General features: G+C 35.0%; 2 long non-coding RNA genes across 2 annotated transcripts in view; both read left to right on the plus strand.

The window, feature by feature from the left end:
- The window catches only part of LOC140625551 (uncharacterized), a 31,112-nt gene extending 14,653 nt beyond the window's left edge, over positions 1-16,459 (plus strand). The window contains exons 2-4 of the long non-coding RNA XR_012024905.1: positions 13,234-13,296; positions 15,707-15,782; positions 16,263-16,459. This is a non-coding gene — a long non-coding RNA (uncharacterized lncRNA). The remainder of the gene's footprint in view (positions 1-13,233; positions 13,297-15,706; positions 15,783-16,262) is intronic.
- Positions 16,460-17,319: 860 nt separating this feature from the next.
- LOC140625462 (uncharacterized) lies at positions 17,320-20,477 on the plus strand. Its single transcript, XR_012024798.1, has 2 exons — positions 17,320-17,404; positions 19,667-20,477. It is a non-coding gene; the product is annotated as an uncharacterized lncRNA (long non-coding RNA).
- The last annotated feature ends 2,568 nt before the right edge of the window (positions 20,478-23,045 follow it).

A 23,045-nucleotide genomic window follows, 5' to 3' on the forward strand; every position in this document is an offset into this window, starting at 1 on the left:
AATTTCTAAGGAAAAAAAGTTGAGCAAGTGAGCAGTCCCCAAGCATAACTTTGTTCTGGGACAACTCCATCAAAGGCAGTATGTATTCAAGTTTTGCAACTATGCTTCTAGCATTTGAAGTTTTGCTGTCGTGGCAAAGCAGTGGTTTTGTTTCATTTTGTTTTGTCTTTTTTCTCCACATATTGTACTCAAGTGCTGATTTAAAAATTAAAAAAAAAAAAGAAAGAAGAAGAAAAACTAGGCATTCAACTACTACATTCTGAGGAAGTTCATGGTGTAATAGGTGAGAAATCAAGAATCATTAAAGGAAGAAATAGTTTTGTACATCTCCCAGAACTCAAGGTTGATCTTTTTATAAATAACTCCCACCAGACTTACCAGAAATATGACATTTGCAGCATTGTATGATAGCATTCAACTTTCACTTTTTAGTGACAAAAATTTGAAGTAATTATCTTGGCTTGAGTTCTTAGTAAAATATAGAGGCTTTCTGTGAAGTCAGAGTGCTAGAATTGCCTTTGTTACTTCCATTCAAGAATGATATTAGAGATCAAGGAACAAACTTCCACTTAAGATGGAATTAAATAAAAGGCATTCACTGTCGTCAACACAAAGCAACCACAAATAATTTTAGGGCTCAATTTCCTTAAAAGATGAAATAATTTTAGGTTAATATAAAAAGTTCTCCTATAATGATTTCACTTTCAATTTCTCTATGGGGAAGCATTCATCGACTCCAACTGGTTTCCCAACAGAAAAATATGCTAGAAAAACAGAAAAGTGACATATTATGTCAAAGCAGGAGGAAGTAGGCTTTAACAATAGGTTAAGGTAATGCATATCCTGGACCCACCCACCTACTTACTGTTACAATTTTTAGTTCGAGTTTCTCAGAAGGCAGAGTTGCATGTACACTGGCAGTACAATATGATGACATACACAATGTTAATACACCATGTCGTATAAATTTGAATATTTAAATTTTAATTCCTTTTTATAAAATGCAATATAGATATATTTTAAAATAGCTTCGACTTCCTGGGTACATATAACTCTTATCATAAATATCCTTAGTTATTTTATGCTTTTCTTATAAGAATAATAGCCAATGTTACTTAGAGTATTTATAATGATTTTTGAATTCTAACATGGCTTTATGGGTAACAACTAAGGATTGCACTAAAGAGATTAGAGATAGTTTCAGCAAAACTATCATTAGCTTTTGACTTTCAATATGCAAAATATTTTCAGTGGATCAAAGTGAAGTGTTGTTTTTGTACTCATATGGAAGCAATCATTAACACACATTTCCAGATTGCATAGCTTTTGGTGGTTCCTGTGTGTTTGCAAGGGTGATTGAGAATTACTTAAGCACGCCACCTTTTCCCCTTCTTTATTCTATCTCTTCTTTTTCTTTTCCTTGACTCATCCTACCTAAGCACCTCATCTTAAAGATACGGAATATAAGATATCCTAGATGGTTCCAGTGGAACCTTACACTATATGTTTGTTCTACATCTTGCCTGGAAATGTACCTGCACCTGCTAACATGATAGATCTCATTCACACAGCTGTATTCCCTACCTATGCAGACAGCCTTCAACTCAACCACTACGTGCCTGAGAAGAAAGACCAAGAAGACATGAGGGCAGTGATCCTTTTTTGGGGTTGGGGGGGGAGTCAGGATTGAACAAGGACATTTCAAGCTTTTAAAAGAAAGAAGAAAAAGAAGACTACATAAATGTAAGAGTTTGAAGAAGAATAGAAAATTGAGGATTCTGAGTATTGTAAAGTTGACAGTCTGAGAAGAGAGTTTATAGTGAGCTCAAAATGTTTGTTTATTTAGCAAGAAGCTGGAGGGCAGGAGGTAGGTTTTACTCCAGGGTCTATTTGTTGGTTGAATAATGGATATGAAGAAATGAATGAATATATGATTTCAGTCCAGATGGAATAAGAGAAAAATGTCATTCTTAAATGCTAATTCAGGGGAATACTACTGCTATTACTACCAATTATGGTAACAATGATACGCTATCATCTTAACTTTACAGATGAGGACGCTAAGTGTGGTAGCACCCAAGTAACTTTCTCAAATCCTAATTTTGGCGACAAGGCCCCAGACTCATTTAGACAGTCCCTAATTCAACCCATCATGGTTTGTCACATGGACATCATCTGCCACCGTGTTTGAACGAGAGAAGCAGCTGCCACTATGCTCATTTCATGCTACATCTCCTCTTGTAGAAGAGATGGGTTAAATCACTAGTGACACTCTTGGTGCCCAGATTCATACTCTCTGGTGCTCATGGGTAGATGTTGCTAACACAGAAATGTAAAGGAGACCCTCCTGGACCATTCTCCACATTGCGAGGGATCAAATAGCACATTAACAGAGTCCTGGGTTGGTCTTTCTTGTTCATGTCTCTGCTGTTTGTCATGGGATGGTAGTTGTTACACTGATGTGAGAAGAGACATGACTTTGGAGGGGACTGAGATTTGGTTCAGTTTTGTAAAATAGCTAAGAGTTTGGGCTCCAGAGGCATTTTGGTTCAAATCCTGGGTCTAGTTCTCATTTGCTATATGACCTTGAGCAACTTATATTGGCTTTCAAGCCTACATTTCATCTTCTATGAGATGGGGACAATGATGCCTACCTCATGGGGATTGTTGTGAGACTTAAATAATTTAAATGAAAGGAAAAAATGAAAAGCATTAGCTGTGATAGTTATTACAATCAGGCAATGTTTTTTAACATGTAAGTTTTGCTCCAAATTCATTCATCTGATCTGGGTTTAAGACCTCCCTGATTTGTTGTAATGAGGCTAAGAGTCAATAAAATCTCTTAAGATTCTGCAGCAAATCATATTGGTCTGTCTTCTTGGGAATAGCCATAACCCCAGAGGTTTCAGGGTGGTGAGAAAGTTCCATTATCAGTTTTAAGTAGCCATACCTTTAAATTCCATTCCACTTGCACTTTGGTTGCTCTGCCATTTAAAAACAAAACAAAACAAAGCCTAAACACCAGAGTCAATTGGCCGTGTCTTCCACAATTCCCTTTATTTTTCCCTATGAACTCTTTCTAACATTTATTGACATCAAGGGATTCTATTATGGGTTGTTTCTGATTTAAGTTAATGCATATCCTGGACCCCACCTACTTACTGTTACAATCTTTTTAGTTTGAGTTTCTCAGAAGGCAGAGTTATATGTGAACACTGGCAGGGACAATATGATGGCATACACAATGTTAATACACTATGTCATACAAGCTCGAATATTTAAATTTTAATTCCTTTTTATAAAATGCAATATAGATATATTTTAAAATAGCTTCAACTATTTAAAATACCCAGCTAAGCTTAAGTCAAACACTGTAGACACCCTTAACCAGATATTCTTATGTAATTTTCCTTGTGAAATTTAAGTAATCATAACCCAGAGTCAAAAGATCTGAGTCTGCGTATGTGTGTACTCCTCAAAAAAATTAACAAAAATGAAATGAAAATGAAATATGGCATATCACAATAAATTGCTATTGGGTAACCTGTGTTACTTCAACTTGCTGAGCCTCCTTATACATAAAATAAAATTGTTGGACTACACAATTTCTATGATCTTTAAGTTCTACAATTTAAACACCAAATATGTCATGTTATTACATCACCATGCTACCAAAGTTTAAACCATATATTTTACTTTATGTCCTTAGAAGAATTCCCAGATATTTATTGAATACCTACAACATGTTAGGCAATGTACTAACCAATTTTACCAACATTATTTACTGAATATTCATATCTCAGTAAAGTACATCTTATCACTTGTATCTTATAGATGAAAACATGAGGTTCATAGACATTCAATCCCTTGCCAACATCACAAACCGAAGAAGCATCGCAGTTTGACTCCACACCAATGCTCTAGGATTCAGTAACCTGATAGAATCCAAGTCAAGTAAGACAGAGTAAACTGGCATTCTTAACAAGGAAATGTTCCTATCTCTGTCCAGTTATTCTAATATAATTTTGGAATAGCTAGGATATCTTTCTGAAGCCCTATCTCAGAAAAGAGATGTTAATAGACTATTATATGTTAATATGATATGTGTTAATATAATATGTGTTAAATACACATTAACACATATAATATGTAATATATTAGAAGACTATTAGGACAAAGTTAGTTTTCATGAAATTCCTTTAATACAATATTCCTTAATCCCCTCAGGCAACAGTCTCGTAGAACTGTGGTATCTTTGGATATACCCCATAATATTCTAGTATAAGGTATCTCTAATAACTGAACTCCTAGAGAAGGAAAATCAAAAAGTGTTCATTCATCCAGTCAGACACTGAATCTATAATCAATTCAAACACAGTCCTCAACTTGAATGAAGAGCGGGTCTGTATGAAGTTGGAATGGGAGAGCAATTCACGTGGTCTATCAAGTGAAAGCAGCTTCACAGAGCAGTAAATCAGCCATCATCACCAACAAAAGGCTAAGCTGGGAATAGTAAAACATCAAAATCGAATATAGATTTTTACCAGATTATAGATGACCTTGAATGCCAGCCTGAGGAGTTTGGCCAATTTCTGCGAAAAGATAAATGTGCAAATCACCCTTAGTGTTATTTCTAAATTCAATTCAAAATGAGAAAAATCAATGGTGATTAGTATAATCAAGCATCAATCCTCTAGTGCTATTTTTGAAAGAAGTTAGATAATTCTTCTACTTTGTCAATTTCTACTTTTGAAAATGAAATTTGCCATCCTCTCTCCCTTCACATACTCAGCATGATTAGGCAGTCACTCTGTTGATTTACCCTAGATAATTAGATCCAACATAGATTGAGAATTAAGTCAGCAGCATTCTAATACTTTCTCTGTCATTGCCTCCATGGCTCTTTTGCAACTGCTCCAGCCTCCTGGTGTCATCTCCACAGGAACACTTTCCAGAGGAATGTATATCGTGACATTGGTGATAAGGGAGAGCAAATGTTATCATTCATATAGAAAGCTTTTATTGGAGATGGGTGGATCTGAGTCTTTTATTAGTCATAATCCAAAACTGATTATGGAGTTTTGCATTTTCAAATGCAGGACATTAGCAGAGCTGTTAGGGCAAATAATTAAAATTGAAATTCCAACAACACGGCCTTTATCCACACCTCTATATTCCCAGGTCAGCCTTGTACTATGACACCCTTCCATCTCTTTGATTTTAAAGTTAATTTATAAGCTCAGTACAATAAATTATGAGCTCTCAATCTGAAAAACAGTGAAGAAAGCAGGTTAGAACCAACAAATTCTTAGGAGTTTTCCTCATTGTAGATAGTAAAGGAGATTCATTTCTTCTTCTTCTTCTTCTTCTTCTTCTTCTTCTTCTTCTTCTTCTTCTTCTTCTTCTTCTTCTTCTTATTCTTCTTCTCTTTTTAAGTTTATTTTTGATAGACTTTAAAGCCATCTGAGTTTCTACTAGGAAGAAGAAACTCTCTGTTTCCATCCCCACCTGGCAAAAAGTGGAATACCACTAGCACACACTTGGAGAGCAATGTGCCTCTATGTAAGAATGAACAATTTAGAATAACTTAATGGAGTTGAGAGGGCTGTCCTAACAAATATAAATTACTTGGATCTTACTCTATGATATAGGAAGTTGGCCTAACTTACAAATTTTAGTACAGTTTATTTGTTATTTATTCGTTCATCTATTCATTCATTTATTAAGTAGTGTGAATTTTGGATTGGATGAACCCATGTTGAAATTATAGCTTTGCCACTCAGGAAAAATAAATTTATTGGCTTAATCAACACAACAATAACAAGAGGTATGCCTGAGAAATATACAATAGTTTATAAGTTCTTCTAAACTGGATCTGTTGGGGAAAACAAATAAGTTGAAAAATAAAATTATAATACAATGAGGTAAGTACTTTAGATGTAATGGGACCGCATAAGGTGGATACCTAGCCAAACTGGGACAAAAAAATGTAACTTGGACTGCAAATTCTAACATATGCCCCTAAGGATAAGAAGAGATTAGCCAGGTGAAGGGGGCCAAGAGGTAGGGGTGTTGGAAGGAGAAACTGTATCCAATCCAAACCAAGAGAGCAGGGATGCTGTAGTCCAGAGTAGAGAGAGGAAAGATGGCACACAAGGCACTAAAATAGCTGCATCTGGCAGAAACTTAGAAAGCAAGGGAGCATGCCATAGTAATCCCAGGACCTGTTTTCAGAACTACACTAAAGCTTTTAAGTTTCATAATAGGACTAATAAGGACAGAGTGCTCTCACAGGAAGAACTTGCATATCATTGTTCATAGTAGCCTTTTGTGATCCTTTGCATTTTTGTGGTATCTGTTGTAATGTCTTCTCTTTCATTTATAATTTTATTTGAGTCATCTCTCTTTCTTAATTTGTGCTCTAGCTAAAGATTTGTGAACTTTGTGTATATTTAAAAAAGAAAAACACAACTCTTTATTTCACTGATTCCTGGTCATGTATTTCTGTTCTATTCTTTATTATTTCCTTCTTTCTGCTAACATTGGATTTAGTGTTTTTTTTTCTAATTTCTTGAAGTGTGAAGTCAGATTTTATATTTGAGATCTTTCCTCTTTCTTAATAGGCATTTATCATTATAAATCTTTTAGTGCAACTTTTGCCACACACTGGAAGTTTTGTATATTGTGTTTTTCTTTTTATTTGTCTTAAGATACTTTCTGATTCCTCTTTTGATTTCTTCTTTGATCCATTAATTGTTCAGGAGTGTGTTGTCTAAGTTTCTAAGTATTAGTGAGTTTTATAGTTTCCTTCTGTTATTTATTTTTACTTTCATACTATTAGAGTCTGAAAAAATACTTGACCTTAAATTTGTTAAGACTTTTTTTTGTGGCCCAACATATGATCTATCATGGAGAATGTTCCATGTGTGCTTCAGAAGAATGTGTGTTCTGGAGCTGTTGGATAGGATGTCCTCTATCTGCGTAAGTTAAAGAGGTTACTATTAACAATTAACAATGAGATAATCTAGAAGTAATAAATTCCTAGAAATACACAATCTCTGAAGATTAGATTTGAAGAAATAAAAAATCTGAACAAACCGATAATAACTAAGAAGATTGAAACTGTAATCAAAAACTCCCAACAAAGAAAAGTCCAGGATCAGATAACTGAACCGGTGAATTCTGCCCCAAACATTTTAAAACTCTTTTAAAAACAAATTGAAGAAAGAACACTCCCAAATTCGTCTTAGCAAGTCAGAATTACCTTATGATCAAAGCCAGATAAGAACATTGCAAAAAAAGAAAGCTATATTCCAACATCTCTATGAATATAAATGCAAAAATTATCAATAAAATACTACCAAACTGAATTAACAGCACATTAAAAAAAATAATACACCACAGAAAAGTAGTTTATTCATGTGATGCAGGGATGGTTCAGCATTTGTAATTCAATAAATGTGCTATACCACATTAATAGAATAATTTTAAAAATGATCATTACAGTAAATGCAGAAAAAGTGATACGTTCAATATCCTTTCATGACAAAGGCTCTCACTAAATTGGATATAGAAGAAATGTGAACATAATTCAACCTAATAAGAACCCATATATATGATAAGCTCAAAGCTAACACCATACTTAATGGTGAAAGGCTGAGAGCTTTTGCACTAAGATTAGGAACAAGACAAGGGTGTCTACTTTCATCACTCCTGCTCAACACCATACTGAAAGCCTCAGCTAGAGCAATTAGACAAGATAAGTAAATAAAAGGCATTCCAATCAGAAAGGAAGAAGTAACATTGTTTCTGCATATAACATAATTATACGTATAAAAAATTCTAGACACTCCACCAAAAACATTTAGAACTAATAAAAAAAATTCTAGGGGAGCCTGGGTGGCACAGTTGGTTAGGCATCAGACTCTTGGTTTTGGCTCAGGTCCTGATCTCAGGGTTGGAGGATGGAGCCCTAGGTCGGGTTCTGGGTTGGGTTCTGTTCTTGCAGTTGGCAGTAGGGAAGCTTGCTTGAGATTCTCTCCTTCTCCCTCTCCCTTTCCCCCTCTCCACTCTGCACTCTCTCCCTCAAATAAATAAATATTGTTTAAAAAATTCTATAAAATTTCAGGATATAAAGTCACCATACTTACCAAATGATAAATCTGCATTTTTCCCCAGAAGTAAAACAACAAAATTTTTCTTATTTAAGGGGAATATTTTTGACTATCATAATTTACATAATTTTTGTGCTACTATAAAAGTTAGATCTTTATTTTAGTTCAAATTGTATTGAATACACCAAGAAAGGACTTAACAGCTTTAAGCATTTATGTTATTTCAATCTCCTAGCAATCACTAAAGTTGTAGCTAGCCAAAAACTCCTACTTATTTGTTTGTTTGTTTCCATCCTTTCACAGAGTTAATAGACTGTTAGGTTTTCATTCATTTTTTCAATTTTAATTTACTATGGCAATCTGGTCATCTACTATTTGCATCATCACTGGTCATTACTTCTGCACCATTTCTCATTTTTTTCTTTTACTGCTTGTATTGTGGTAAAATAAATGAAACATAAAATTTATTATTTTGTCTATTTTAAAGTATACAATTGAGTGCCATTAACTGCATTCATAATTATATACAGGCATTATCAACATCCATTTCAAAATTTTTATCACTCTAAACAAACTCTTCAATTATTAAGTAAAACTCCCCATATACGCCCTCTTTGCCTTCTGGCAACCTCTAAATCTACTTTCTGACTATAAATTTGCCTATACTAGATATTTGACAAATTATGAGCAAGAAAAGAAAAAATAGATAAATTGAACTTCATTAAAATAAAAAACAAATCCTTCTGTGCATCAAAGGACATTATCAACAGATTGAAAAGACAGTCCACAGAATGAGAAAAAGTATTTGGAAATCATATATTTTAACATCCAAATGTATAAAGAATTCCTACAACTCTACAACAAAAACATAAATCATGCAATTAATTTTTTTTAAAAAATCATGCAATTTCTCCAAACTATACAAATAGTGAATAAAGATATCAAAAGAAATTGAAGCAGCCATTAGGGAAATAAAAATCAAAACCACAAGGAGACACTACTATACATATACTAAGATAGCTATAACGAACAAAAACTAAAAATAACAAGTGATCGTGAGGATACGGAGAAATTGGAACCCGAGTTCATCACTGATAGAAATGTAAAATTGTATAGTGACTGTGGAAAACAGTGTGGTGGTTCCTCAAAATGTTTAACATAGAAGTACCATATGGCTCAGCAATCCCACTCTAATATATATCCAAAAAAACTAAAAATCAGGCCTCAAATATATAGCTTGTACAGTGTTCACTGAAGCATTATTGACAATAGCTAAAAGAACAACACAAGTGTCCATCAATAGATGAATGGATCATCAAAATGTGGTATCTACATACAATAAAATTATTCAGCCATAAGAAGACATAAATCTCTGACAGATGCAAGATGGATAAACCTCAGAAATATTATGCTATTGACATAATCCAGACACAAAAAGACAAATATTCTGTAATTCCTGCACCATTTTTCCTCCTCTTCAGCACCATAGACATCATTCAGTGAGTCTGTCTTCAGCCATATTTGTCTCAGAGAGTCTGGCCTTGTTACTGTTCATCCTTTAAATTTGTCAGGATTGTGCATGGATCAGCTTTATACTATTTCCACCATATCCTCATGACATAAAACAGTGTTTCTAACAGAGAATACTAGATTTTGTGGGTTTTTAAAATATTTATTTGGGAGTGAGAGCACAAGCAGGGGGAGTGAGAGAGGGAGAGGGAGAAACAGGCTCTCCACTCAGCAGGGAGCCAAATGCCACAGGATCCCAGGACCTTGGGATTATGACCTGAGCGAAAGGCAGATACTTAACCGACTGAACTACCCAGGTATCTGAGAACACTAGATTTTGAATGATAATATATATCCAAACTTACAACTGTTAAAACACACAAACATACACATGGCTTAGATTATAACAAAAATACCATAGACCAGGTAGCTTAAAAAAAACACACTTTTTTATTTCTTATTGGTGTTCAGTTTGCCAACATACAGAATAACACCCAGTGCTCATCCTGTCAAGTGCCCCCCTCAGTGTCCATCACCCATTCACCCCTAACTCTCTCCCTCCTCCCCTTCCACCACCCCTAGTTCATTTCCCAGAGTTAGGAGTCTTTATGGTCTGTCTCCCTTTCTGATATTTCCTACCCATTTCTTCTCCCTTCCCTTCTATTCCCTTTCACTATTATTTATATTCCCCAAATGAATGAGAACATATAATGTTTGTCCTTCTCCGATTGACTTACTTCACTCAGCATAATACCCTCCAGTTCCATCCACGTTGAAGCAAATGGTGGGTATTTGTCATTTCTAATGGCTGAGGAATATTCCATTGTATACATAAACCACATCTTCTTTATCCATTCATCTTTCGATGGACACCGAGGCTCCTTCCACTGTTTGGCTATTGTGGACATTGCTGCTAGAAACATCGGGGTGCAGGTGTCCTGGCGTTTCATTGCATCTGTATCTTTGGGGTAAATCCCCAACAGTGTTTTATCTCTTAAAATTCTGGAGGCTGAAAATTGCCAAGGTGCCAGCAGATTCATTGTCTGGTGAGAGCCCACTTACTGGTCCACAGATGGCCATCTTCTTGCTGTGTTCTCACATGACGGATGAGGTGAGAGAGCTCACTAGGGTCTCTTTTATAAGGCCACTAATCTTAAACTTATGAGGGTTTCATCCTCCTGACCAATCACTTCCTGAAGGTCCCTTCTCGTGATACTATCACACCAGGATTAGGATTTCAACATATGAATTTTGGAGAGAACACAAACATTCAGTCCATTAAAACACGTGTATTGAAGTACTGCATATATCAGACTCTAACAAAATGGAGTTTCTGTGATGATAGTTAATTTTAGGGAAAAGGTAGGGACCACTCATGGTGGTATTAATTTATAAAAGGCGTTACTTCAAGTGGAACTAAAAAAGTGGGAAGCTAGCCAAATTACCTAAGAGCTTTAACTATATATAAATATAACCTCATTGTGAATATTCATATTCATTTTATATTTTATATGTTTTGCTTGATAAAAATGCAATATTAAAATATATCCCAGAAAAAGATAAAAGATTGCAGAGTTTTAAATTTTTTTCTTAAATTCCTTTTACTAAACAAAAATTAAGTATTAGCTATTGGGAAATAATGGAGAATAAAATAGATATTCTATAATAAATAGCTTCCTTTGTGTATAAATTATTTTATGGAGTTTTTTTACATTTAACACAAACATAAAAATATTAAGTTTAAAATAATGTCTTATAGTTATATTAAAAGTAATTAAGCCTGTGCATAACAAAAGCCAGGTTACATTGCATTTTACCAACAAGAAAATTCTAGAATCCAGTTTTTCTGATTTTTTTTTCTGACTAAAAATCTTCAGTCTCAGAACCACAGCTGATGCCAAAGATAAATAGAATTAATTCTAAAGCAGCCCAATAGGCAATGTAAAAACCATTTCTGCTGAACATGTTCTTTCTACTTTGGGAATCCAAAGCCTAATCTTGTTACATTTGAATGTGTAACCCCTGTCCTGTCACATTCTGATAAGCATCTTTTAGTACTAGAAGAGCAATTTTCTCTTTAGCTTTACAAACTCCTGCCTTTATTATAAATAGCAAATGATTTATTGTCAACTTGCAAAGTTTATTTTTGAATTAACATTTATTTTCATCTGTGTGAGTATTTTTAGGTGTTGGAAAGACATTGAAATTTGAAGTGGTTTTGATTTGCACATGTGGTCTTGCTCCTCTTTGTCTCACTCACTCTTCTAACAATAACTCCTTTTTTATACGTTGTCCTTCAAAGCATCCTGATTTAGACTTTTCATTGAGATTTATTTAGAGATATTTGGTTTTTAAAGAAGTAGAAAAGTGATAGGGCAGACCATATAGACACAGTATATATTTATTCTCTATCAATTAGATATTTCACTTATCTTTTCATCTATTCTCTACTATTTTGTAATATCTCTGCTGTAATATCTCTTCTGTAACATCTCTGTATTATTATATAATCATGTATGTTAAGTTCTCAAACAGTAAATAAAGAATTTGAATATAGATAAAAGTAAATATTTCAGTTGCAATTAAAGTACAAATCTTACCCATGTGGTTCTCTAAATCCATAGTTCTCTAAATCACAGTTTTAAAATTCTTGCATTCCACACCATCCTAATTTCTGAAAAATAAGGTGCTCAATAAATTTGAGTTGAACAGATGCCATTCAAGATGTGTGGTATTAACCCAATCATTGTTCATTTTAGGGAAGAACTTTTGTACCCATCATGTTCCCATAAAAACTTCTAGAATTACATTCTTGTTCTCTGCCTCTTCACTTACTCTTTCCCAGAAGACAATGAGGGACACTTACCTCTTTATGACTTTAGAAGAAGGAATTGGGCATGTTAGTTTGAGTTACTTTCCCCTCCCCCAAATATTTTCTTCTTGCAGTAGTAGGTTGCTTTGAATTACAAACTCCTCCTTTTAAGTTAGGAGCTTGTCCCTACCTAACTGCATCAATGACTGGAAGGAGGGAGGGTAAATCTGTTAATTCACAGGGAATGCCCGGTTTCTATCTTTCTATTTCTTAGATGTATCTCTCATTTGGTTTCTGAATCCAGGTAGACAATAGGGATGCTATCCTCAACCTTCTAAAATTCTAATGGTTTATAGAATATAAAATAGCTAGCAACACTTCCCATATATTTGATGATGTCTGAGAATCTGCTCTCAGGTTCTCTTCTACAATGAAAAATATCTAGCCTGGTTTTTCCTTAGCAACTCTTGAAGGAGCTGGCACAACCAGGAAAAACTTTTGATGCAATTAACCAGAAAAATAGATAGAGCACCTATTATACTGTATGCAACAGAATCTGAGGGGCCTCGTTAAACACCGATTGCTGAGTCCCCACCTCCAGAATTTTGGGTTCAGAAGGTTGGCCATAGGACTGAGAATTTACATTTTTAACAAGTTGTCAGGTGTGCTGATGCTGCTGGTCCAGAGAGCACATGTTGAAATCCACTGTGACAGGCCAGTGATTCTCACACCTGGTAACACTTAGACTCACTTGAGGGTCTTCTTTAAAAATATTGATGCTTGGACTCTTCCTCTCAGGTACGTTGGTTTGATTGGAAAGAGGCTCAGTTTTCCATATCAGCTTTTAAAAAGATCTCCCAGGTGAGTGAACTGTGCAGTAAGGGTTTTAAACCATAGCCATGTACCAAACTTAACAAATCTATGACTTATAGTCATTAAAGGCAATATAGGATTTCCTTAGGTCATGCATCAAAGTGTTCTTGCAGTGATGAATTATCCTACCTAATTTGTGCCATACATATTTATCCCATCAAGTAAATTGATTCATTTTACTGCTAGGGTCCTTCCTATTCTTTTGGGCTACAATTGGGAATGCCATATTGAGAAGGGTGTGCGGTGACAAATGATTGGTAAATTGGCCTTATTATTAGCTATTCGGTACATATAACTCAAGAAGTATCATGTAATTAAACTTGGTGCTGCATGTGAAGAAAGATGCGTGTGATGAGCATGCATCAGAACTAAAACACCATGGTATGTGAGACAAAAAAAGGTAAAATAAAATATGACATTTTACAACCAATTGCAAAGTATACCTTCTTATTTATAATTTATCAAATACTATTAAAGCATAGAACCATAAAGGGAAAAAAAAACAAGACTCTTCAGAATAAAATCTAGATATCAACCCATGTAAAAATAAAACATTAACAGGCCATTTTTTTTTGCCAAAACAAAGAGAAACAGACTTTTTAGATAAAAATATACAAGCTTATCTGTGCCATCTTAAAATAAAAAACACACAGTGCTTGAATGAATATTACGTTCCATCCAATATTGAAATAGCTTAAATTTAATTTAAATAAATTAATGCTTCAGTCTATAAGACAAGATTTTATGTCTTTTTTCATGGCATGATAGGAGAGAAAAATAAGCAGTTATTTTAAGTACGGTATTAAGAACAGTAAAACAACAATAGTTGCATATTCCTAAAACTTATTCATAGTTTTGTGTTATGACAAAAAGGGCAAACTTCCTGACTAAATGGAAAAGATCCTGCAAACTATACTTGGCTCTATTTAAAATTCCAGTGACCCTTGTGCTCAAGAATTTGGGGGTCTCTAAATACTCAAATAACAGCCTAAAGAAATAGATTCTGACATGTGCTATGTATTGTTTTCTAGGAAATGATTACAAAATCCTAATTGATATGGGGCACAAGTGATCAACCAAGATAAGCTTCTAGGTTGAAAGCCAAGTCCAATGAGACTCCTCATGCTCAATGGACAGACATATTCTTTGGAAGGAAGTTCTCTAGTCTTGAAACTTTCCTTATATTTTTGAAGTCCTATCTGTATTCTGTATTAGAGCTTGCATGAAATTTTCAAATTAAAAAAAAAAAAAGATGTCCTTTCCATGTTCATAGGTCTCCTGTAAAGAATTCAATGTTACATTTGTATTTCTATCCTATTGACCCAGGCCACTTTTTATTCAAGGAGGCCCCAAAGTTTTGTCTTCTCAACTGGTAATTCTCAACTAAAGTTTCTTCAAACATAAAGCCCTTTTTCTCAGCCAATTCCAAAGGACTATTTCATTTAAATATCAACTCTTACAGATATGATTCCATTGAGCTGCTTTTATCATCATTTAAGCAGTACTACATCCATTACCATCTTCCAGGAAAATGCTCTCTCATAGGCATCAAACCTGAGAAATATAAACTAATGAAAATATTCCAAGCTAAATAAAACTACTAATAAGGAATATCCAGCTTTGCACAAACTAACCAAGGCTAAGAGCTTAAGAAAAGTAATTTAATTTTAGGATGTCAAAAAATGTGTTTGGGTCAATAATGCTAGTTGTCCTCAGTTGGATGTGATCTCTCTTAGCTATAAATAATCAACACTTGGTTTGAACCACCTCTTTGTAATTATATGACTTTAGATTACATAAATTTCTGAGACTCAATTTTTTAGCATATCAAATGAGGCTAAAAATACTAATGACTAGTGTGGTGATTGAAATAATGAATATAAAGTACTTAGTACAATATCTGGATTGTCTATTAAATGTATATGAATACTTTGTGTGTATACATATATTCTGAAAATATTTTTTTAATTAAAAAAACTTTTAAAGATTTATTTATTTATTCATGAGAGACACAGAGAGAGACGTAGAGACACAGGCAGAGGGAGAAGTAGCTCCCTGCTGGGAGCCCAATGCAGGACGTGATCCCAATTTGGGATCACGTCCTGAGCCCAAAACATACACTCAACCACTGAGCCACCCAGGCATCCCTAAATTTTTTTTAAAATTCTATTTAAATTCAATTTGCCAACATATAGTATAATACCCAGTGCTCATCTCATCATGTCTGAAAATACTTTAAAAATAAATGCATAGCAATAGTAATAATAGAAACCATTTTTATAAGGCTGACTACCATTTCAAATAGGTTACATGAATTAGTATATTCAAATTTCATAGCAATCTCATGAAGTAGAGCCTATTCTCTCTCTCTCTCTCTCTCTCTCTCTCTTTTTAACAGATGAGGAAACAGATGCAAGGAGAAGTAACTTACCAGAAGTCAACCAAGTATATTGTTGAGCTGAGATTTAACCTAGGTAAGCTGATTTTAGAGACTGTTCTTTGAGCCCGTTGGTCAATACTTCAATTTCACAGAATGTTTGTATCATACATGTCTTGCTATGACCTAGAAAACTTCTTTGGGTTACTAATAACTTTAGCATTAACTTAGAAATTAAATGTATATGAATTGATATACATATCAATATGTATATGTATATAGAAATTGGATGTGAGAAGGCTGTTACATATTTCAATGTGCCACACTCAATCCTGGCCCATTCATTCTTTCTTCCATGAATATATTGAATTTGCTAATTTGTACACAGCTTAAAAATAAATGGACTATTATAGGATAAAGAATTAATTCCTAGGGGATTCAGCATGATGATCAGATATTCTGAAGCCATCTAGGACTCTTTCCTCTCTACCAGTTACTGATACTTCTAACTTATCCTGAGTATAAAGAATCACAAGATTTGTATTAAAAGTAAGATTTCCATGTTCCTTCCTTACAGATTTTTATTCAGTAGAACACTGAAATCTGAATTTTTGACAATCAATCCGGATATTTCTTATGAGCAGGCAAGTTTAGGAAAATCTGATCCAATCTATTAGAAAATGACAAAAACTGAACTTAACCAGATGACAAGTTTAATAGGTAAATCCTAATCTAACATTTACAAATAAAATGACAATATTATTTCTAAGGTAAGAGCTTTGAGTAAATGCCAAAACCGTCCTCATTGTTTTAAAGCAATTGTTAATGCTATTCAAATTACTGTAGGAGTCACGTCTTCAAAGTATGACAGGTCAAATCTTGTTTTCAAAATTAGGTGCATTGAACTGATCTAGAGGAGAACTCCCTAAGAATTTTGTAGACTGAATTCTTCAAAGGAATCTGTTCATGCCCCCTATGATTTCAGTACTCAACATTTGACACATTCAGGTTTTAGTTGTTAGTGCTCCCCTATATGAAGTTATTCATTTTTTCAGTTCAATTTGCATGCCTAATCCGGAGGCAGTAGACATCGCCACATGCACACTGGTGCATATAGTCCTTCTGCTTTTGGAGAAGGCACAAGGAGGACTTTGGGGTGACAGTCCAGTCCCCAAGATCATAACCATATTCAGTTATCCCTCAAGATGAGTGACAGGCTTGACCCTCTAAGACAGGATGGTTGTAGTGGAGGAAAGGGGAAGTACCAGATATTGGGGGAAAGAAGTAAAATTGAGACAAACTATTATTGGTAACCTTCTCCCAGGCCTCAGAGAAGAAGTGATAGGCTGTGAGGTAAATAGTCTGGATTCGATAATGTGGAGTTTGGATGTGTCTGGTATCTATACCCTAAGAAAATATGTTCAAAGAAAGTGCTTTTATAAAAAAGCAATAGCACAGAATAGTTGCCACTAAGAAGGCCAGTTCCTTGATGGAAAGTTGTAGAGGTGCGATGGACTAAGAATCATTTGCTCTCATGCTTTTTTTTTTCATGCTAAAAATAATAACTAACACAATAAATATATTTTTTCATTTGTTTCTTGCAAAAACCTCTAAGAGGAGCTTCTTGTTTTCTACAGCATTAAACTGAGTTTGAGAAGCCAAATATTTTGCCCAAGGTCACATGTGGATAGCAGTAGATGGGAGATGGCCAAGCTGCAGGTGACTCCAGAGATCTTAGTAACACTCAACTGCGACTAGAACTGTTTTTCCCATCTTAAGCACTCAGTTCCTTGGTCATCCCAAAATAGTATTTATATGAAGAACTTAAGGATATCTCTTTTCTTATTAGGAGATTTATCCCCCAGTCACTCTGACTGACTCTGGCTTTGATCTTTCATCTTATTTCTAGTTGCTAAGCCTCTTGAGACCAAATCTCCACATTTCAACACACTTCTCCTAAGCAGAGATTCCCATTCATAACTGCCTCAGTCTTTGGGTTGAACTGATTTCTTTTTTTTTTTTTTTTCACTTTCTTAGTTGAATCTTTTGCTCATTTATTTTAACCTTTTTCGCATTACAATAAATGTCTTTACAACTCTAAATTTCCCTCTAACTACAGCTTTAGCTGTGTTTCACAAAATTATCATATAGGGTTCGCATTATTCACCTTTAAATAGATCTTAATTTTCCTTGAAATACAAGGATTATTCAATGAGATATTATTTAGTTTTCACATGTTGGATTTTTATTATTAAGCCATTTTTAATTCCTAATTTTATTCTATTATAAGCAAAAATATAGTATATGTGATATGACTATTTTATATTTTTTTGCTTTTTTAATAACTGTTCCTATATATATATATATACACACATTATGATTTATTTTTGCCATCTTAGTTCATATTTCCACATGTTGTACTTTTTTAATAACTGTTCCTTGATTATTTATGATTTATTTTTGCCATCTTAGTTCATATTTCCACATGTTGTGCTTTTTGTCTCCCCCTGCCCTGACAAGCAGAGACAGAGTTTTCTTCTTTGGTTTAAAGTTCTATATTATTTTTGGTTTTATTATGAAGAAACAAAACTTGAGGCCCATACTCATGATTTTTATTCTTATTGATTTTTTGAACATATCTGCCACTTTGACACCTCTAATCATTCAACTTTTCTTTTACATTTTCCATCTTTTTCTTCTTCTCTGTTGGTTTCTGGAAGAATTCTTATATCCGATATTTATATATTCTTCAGTTAGTGTAAATCTTACTATTTATCCCTCTGTTTCCTTAGATGGACCCAGGAACGACAGGACCACTGTTTATCATGCATATTTGCTTCCAATTCCCAGGCAATTACCCTCAGCAAGTTTTCATTTATTTTATTTTTTTCTCATTTCAAAAGAACATTTGTGGAAGAAGGCAGTCACCTTGGATTTGTAACCCATCAGGCCCAGCTTGAAGAGGAGGGAGGGGAGAAACGAATGTCGGAAGGCAGCATCTCCACATGCATTTTCTTCACCATCTCGTGGATGGTCTCTTATTTCCCTGATATTATCATATAGAGGCCCTAGTAGAGGTTGTTTCTGCCAATTTCTGAGGTAAAGGGAAAGGCAGTGGATGCTACAGCACAAAATAAAACTCTTCTTGCACTCCTGCCTCTGGTTACTCTTAGCTTAGGCCTCAAACTTTGCTTCTCACAAATGTGGCAGATCAAGATAGCCTTTGTTCTCTCCACGTTATCTTATTTATTTTTTTAAAGATTATTTATTTATTTATTCATAGAGACACAGAGATAGTGAGAGAGAGGCAGAGACACAGGCAGAGGGAGAAGCAGGCTCCATGCAGGGAGCCTGACCAGGGTGTCCAGGATCACGCCCTAGGCTGCAGGCGGTGCTAAACCGCTGCACCACGGGGGTTCCCACGTTACCTTATTTTTTAAAAGATTGATTGATTGATTTATTGATTGACTTTTAGAGAGAAGTGGGGAGGGGCAGAGGGAGAGGGAGTCTTAAGCAGACTCTGAGCTGAGCCGGAGTCCGATGAGGGGCTCCATCTGACAACCCTGAAATCACTACCTGAGCCAAGAGTCAGATGCTTAGTCAACTGTGCCACCCAGGTGACCCTATCTTATCATTTGCATTTTACCTTATTTTATTTTATTAATAAAATCCAAGTTTCTTTTTACTACTATAATTTAGAGTTGATATTGTAGGATGAAGTCAGCAGTTGGGCTACTTTACCATTTTAAGAATTCTTAAGATTCTGTATTAGCAACTGCCATGGTTTCCCAAGCATTTTGGGACTTTAGATAAACTGGGCCCTGTCTTGTTCTTGCTTGCCAGGCCCAACTTACACATATGCAAAATCATATGTACCCATCATGGGACTAGAATTCCACCTTCAAAACCTAGATGTGTGTTTAGGTTTCTATTGTTGACTAATGACCTTGTCCTTCTGTCTGTTTGGATATGTGAATATAGGAGGTGCACTCGTTTTAATCCAGTCAAGAAGACTGACCTTTCATATGAGGAATTGGGTGTATAGGTACACACTGAGATAGCAACTGCTGGAAGCAGCTACCACAGCTGGAGCTGGAAGAACAAACGAATAAGGTTGGGCTTGTCAGCACACACAATCTTGGAGTGGGACTCTCTGGAGTTTATACTGAGACCCCTGAAAAGAGCACATCAGCCAACAGGGCTGATACTTCTGAGGGGTACACTGAAATACAATGAGAGTTTAGAAAAAAATCTGAAACTAGACCAGGTGTTGCAGCCAAAGTGATGTTAACAGGGCGAGCAGACAGGAGAGAGCAACTTCTTTTTCTCTCCTCCACCCTTCTAATGTTCCTCTAACGTTCCCTATAGCAGAACTTAACAAGGGGCCCACTGGGTGGGAGAAGTGTGGTTCTCACATTTCCAGTTCCAGGATACAAGGAATGTAGGAGGGTGGGTTTGGAGCTGAACCGCCATAGTTTTATTATCAACTGCTCTTGGATCATCTGCCTACTTGTTGGACAACACTTACACTTACCCCTATGGGCCTCTTCCACTCAGTAATCTCCAACTTATGTCCTTGTATGCAGTATAGTGAGCACTAGTAATATCCCAGGTTGAACACCTGGTAGAAAAGGAGTTGACTCTGAGGATCCTACTGAAAAGACCTGTAAAGCTGTAACTGCCAGAGGCTTCTGAGGCCAGAAACTGTCATCAACTATTTTCTTTGCTTACAAGAGCAGCTGCCAGAAAACCACGATTGTAAGACTCTGATTAAAGCTGGCAGTAGCAGGTATTTTTGCCTGAATAAGGGACTTTTATTTCTTCCTATCTCTGAGAGAAAGTGGGAACAGAGCTCATTGCTCATTTTATATTTAGGTGCATGGGTATAAATATCATACATAGACTAGAAGACTTGATGCCCAAAGAGATTAGATAGCTTGCCTCAGGTCACATAGCTCATTAATGCCAGAGCCATATCACACTCTTGGCTTCCTCCTGTGTTTTTTTTTTTTTTCTGTTATATTACATTATCAATTCAGTCTCACTTTAATTATAGATCTAGAAGATACACACCTTCATTTATATATACAGTTATATATGCAACTCTAATTTCCAGAAATTTGGTTGAGTATGTCAGGAGATATAAGGTTGAAAAGGGCACATCTCTTCCCTGCAGTTTGTAATCTAAAAGGAAAGATAAGGCATGAACATACATAGCTATAATCCAGATATAAAGAGACATTCTCTCCCAAAGCAAGGTAAGTAAGTGGAAGTAGAGATTACTAATACTTGGGAAAAAATAGAATCTATCAAAAACTCTCAAAATGGCCACTCTAAATAGTCAAAGAATACTAAATTTCACTTAATGCAGGAACTTTCGACACTTTAATTAAAAACATTATGAATTATAATTATGAAAATATCAATCCTCCTCTTACATCAAGTGTAAGTTACCTGAATTTTCTTATTTAAATGATTTTTAAATGCCATTTTCAATAAAAATAAGCAAAGACAATATAGTGAACAGAACTACTATGTAGGGATCCCTGGGTGGCGCAGCGGTTTAGCGCCTGCCTTTGGCCCAGGGCGCGATCCTGGAGACCCAGGATCGAATCCCACGTCGGGCTCCCAGTGCATGGAGCCTGCTTCTCTCTCTGCCTGTGTCTCTGCCTCTCTCTCTCTCTCTCTCTCTCTCACTGTGTGCCTATCATAAATAAAAAATAAAATAAAAATTAAAAAAAAAAAAAAAAAAAAAAAAAAAAAAAAGAACTACTATGTAGCCATAAGGAAGAGATCTCAGTTTAAAAAAAAAAATGGGAGGAAGTCTTCATCCACTAGAAATATTAGAAAATTTCATTCTTGTGTATTTTGTGTTAAAATAGCTATTAATTGAAAGGATAATTTATTGCTCAAATGTTAGAAGAGTACAAATCAACTCCAAAGAGTTGAGTAGAAATAAACTCCAAATAGTAAGCAATTGCAGCTATTTACCATAAAGGTAACACAAATATGAATTTTGAGAAAATGAGGTAAGATTTTTTTATGTCAATCATTAGGTTATTTTGCTGGTAACATTAAATATTATAAACTTCGGTGATGAGACTGAAGACATAATTTGGATATATGAAGAAGACAATTTAATAATCAATAGCAATAAAAGAAAATTAGGAATAAAGTCCTGAGCAGTGACACATCTTTTAGATTTTGTTTATTTAGTGAACTGGTAACTGTTGTTCCCAGAATGCTAATATTCTTATAAAAATCCTGAAATGTCCTCATATTTTCTCCACTGCCTTTAGGCAGGAGCATACTTAAAATCATTCAAGAAAAATGCCAACATACTCTGGACACTTACTGAAACAGTTTATAATCAGGAAGTTCTTTTATCTAAACAATCTCTCAGAAATTTAAGCTTATTTTCTTTAGTATAAAAGCAAATTGATAATTCACCTGTATCTTTATTACTCATCCATATGAAAACATAGTTTGGATTCTCCTTTAAATTATCTCTGAATTTCTCAACCTTGGCACTACTGATATTTTGGGTTGGACACTTTTCTGTTGTGGGAGGGAAGCTGTCCTATGCATTGTAGGTTGTTAAGTAGCATCCCTGGCCTCTACCCACTAGATGTCAGTAGCATCCACTCCTCCAGTTGTGACCACCAAAGATGCCTCCAAACACTACCAGATGTGCCCTAGAGACAAAATCCCTGTGGTAGAGAATTACTAGTTTATCTTTTCCAAGCTTGTTTAACTCAAAATATCTTTTAGATTGGTACATCATTATACTAATTAAATATATTTAAGGCAAACATGGGACATTAAGGTTGAAGAATTTATGGGATAAAAGAGTTGTAGGATTGGAAAGATGCCAGTAACTTGAAGAATATAGGACAATAAAGCATTTCACCATCAGTAATCTCCATTCGTATACTTGGTAGACATTTAGTATGTATTTGTCAAGTAAAATAACCATTAAAGAAGGACCAGTTTGAGAGTTTTCTGGGACATGGAAATAAGACCACTGGGAGGATGATGAGAGAAATGTAGTTAGAGAGAATATATGTGTCAGTATAAAACTCTGAAATGGACATTGCAGAAAGTTTGGGGCCCAGAAAGATTTTATTGGTATTCAAAGATTTTAGAAGTGGTAGTCAATCTTATGGCAGTCTAACTCATCAGCAGAGAAATAAGGGCTCTATGAGTGATCCAGGTAGGGCTTCTTGGGACCCTGTGAGTCCTGAGAATAACAAGAGCCTTGAGCACCTTTGGGTTTTGGCTGGGAAAAACATGCAAGGCCCAAAGTGAAATTCTTAATGTATTATAGAGAAGAGGAATATGAAGGGCCAAGTTTGGGGTC

Source organism: Canis lupus, chromosome 36, assembly GCF_048164855.1.
Source record: "Canis lupus baileyi chromosome 36, mCanLup2.hap1, whole genome shotgun sequence".
Taxonomy (NCBI): Eukaryota; Metazoa; Chordata; class Mammalia; order Carnivora; family Canidae; genus Canis; species Canis lupus.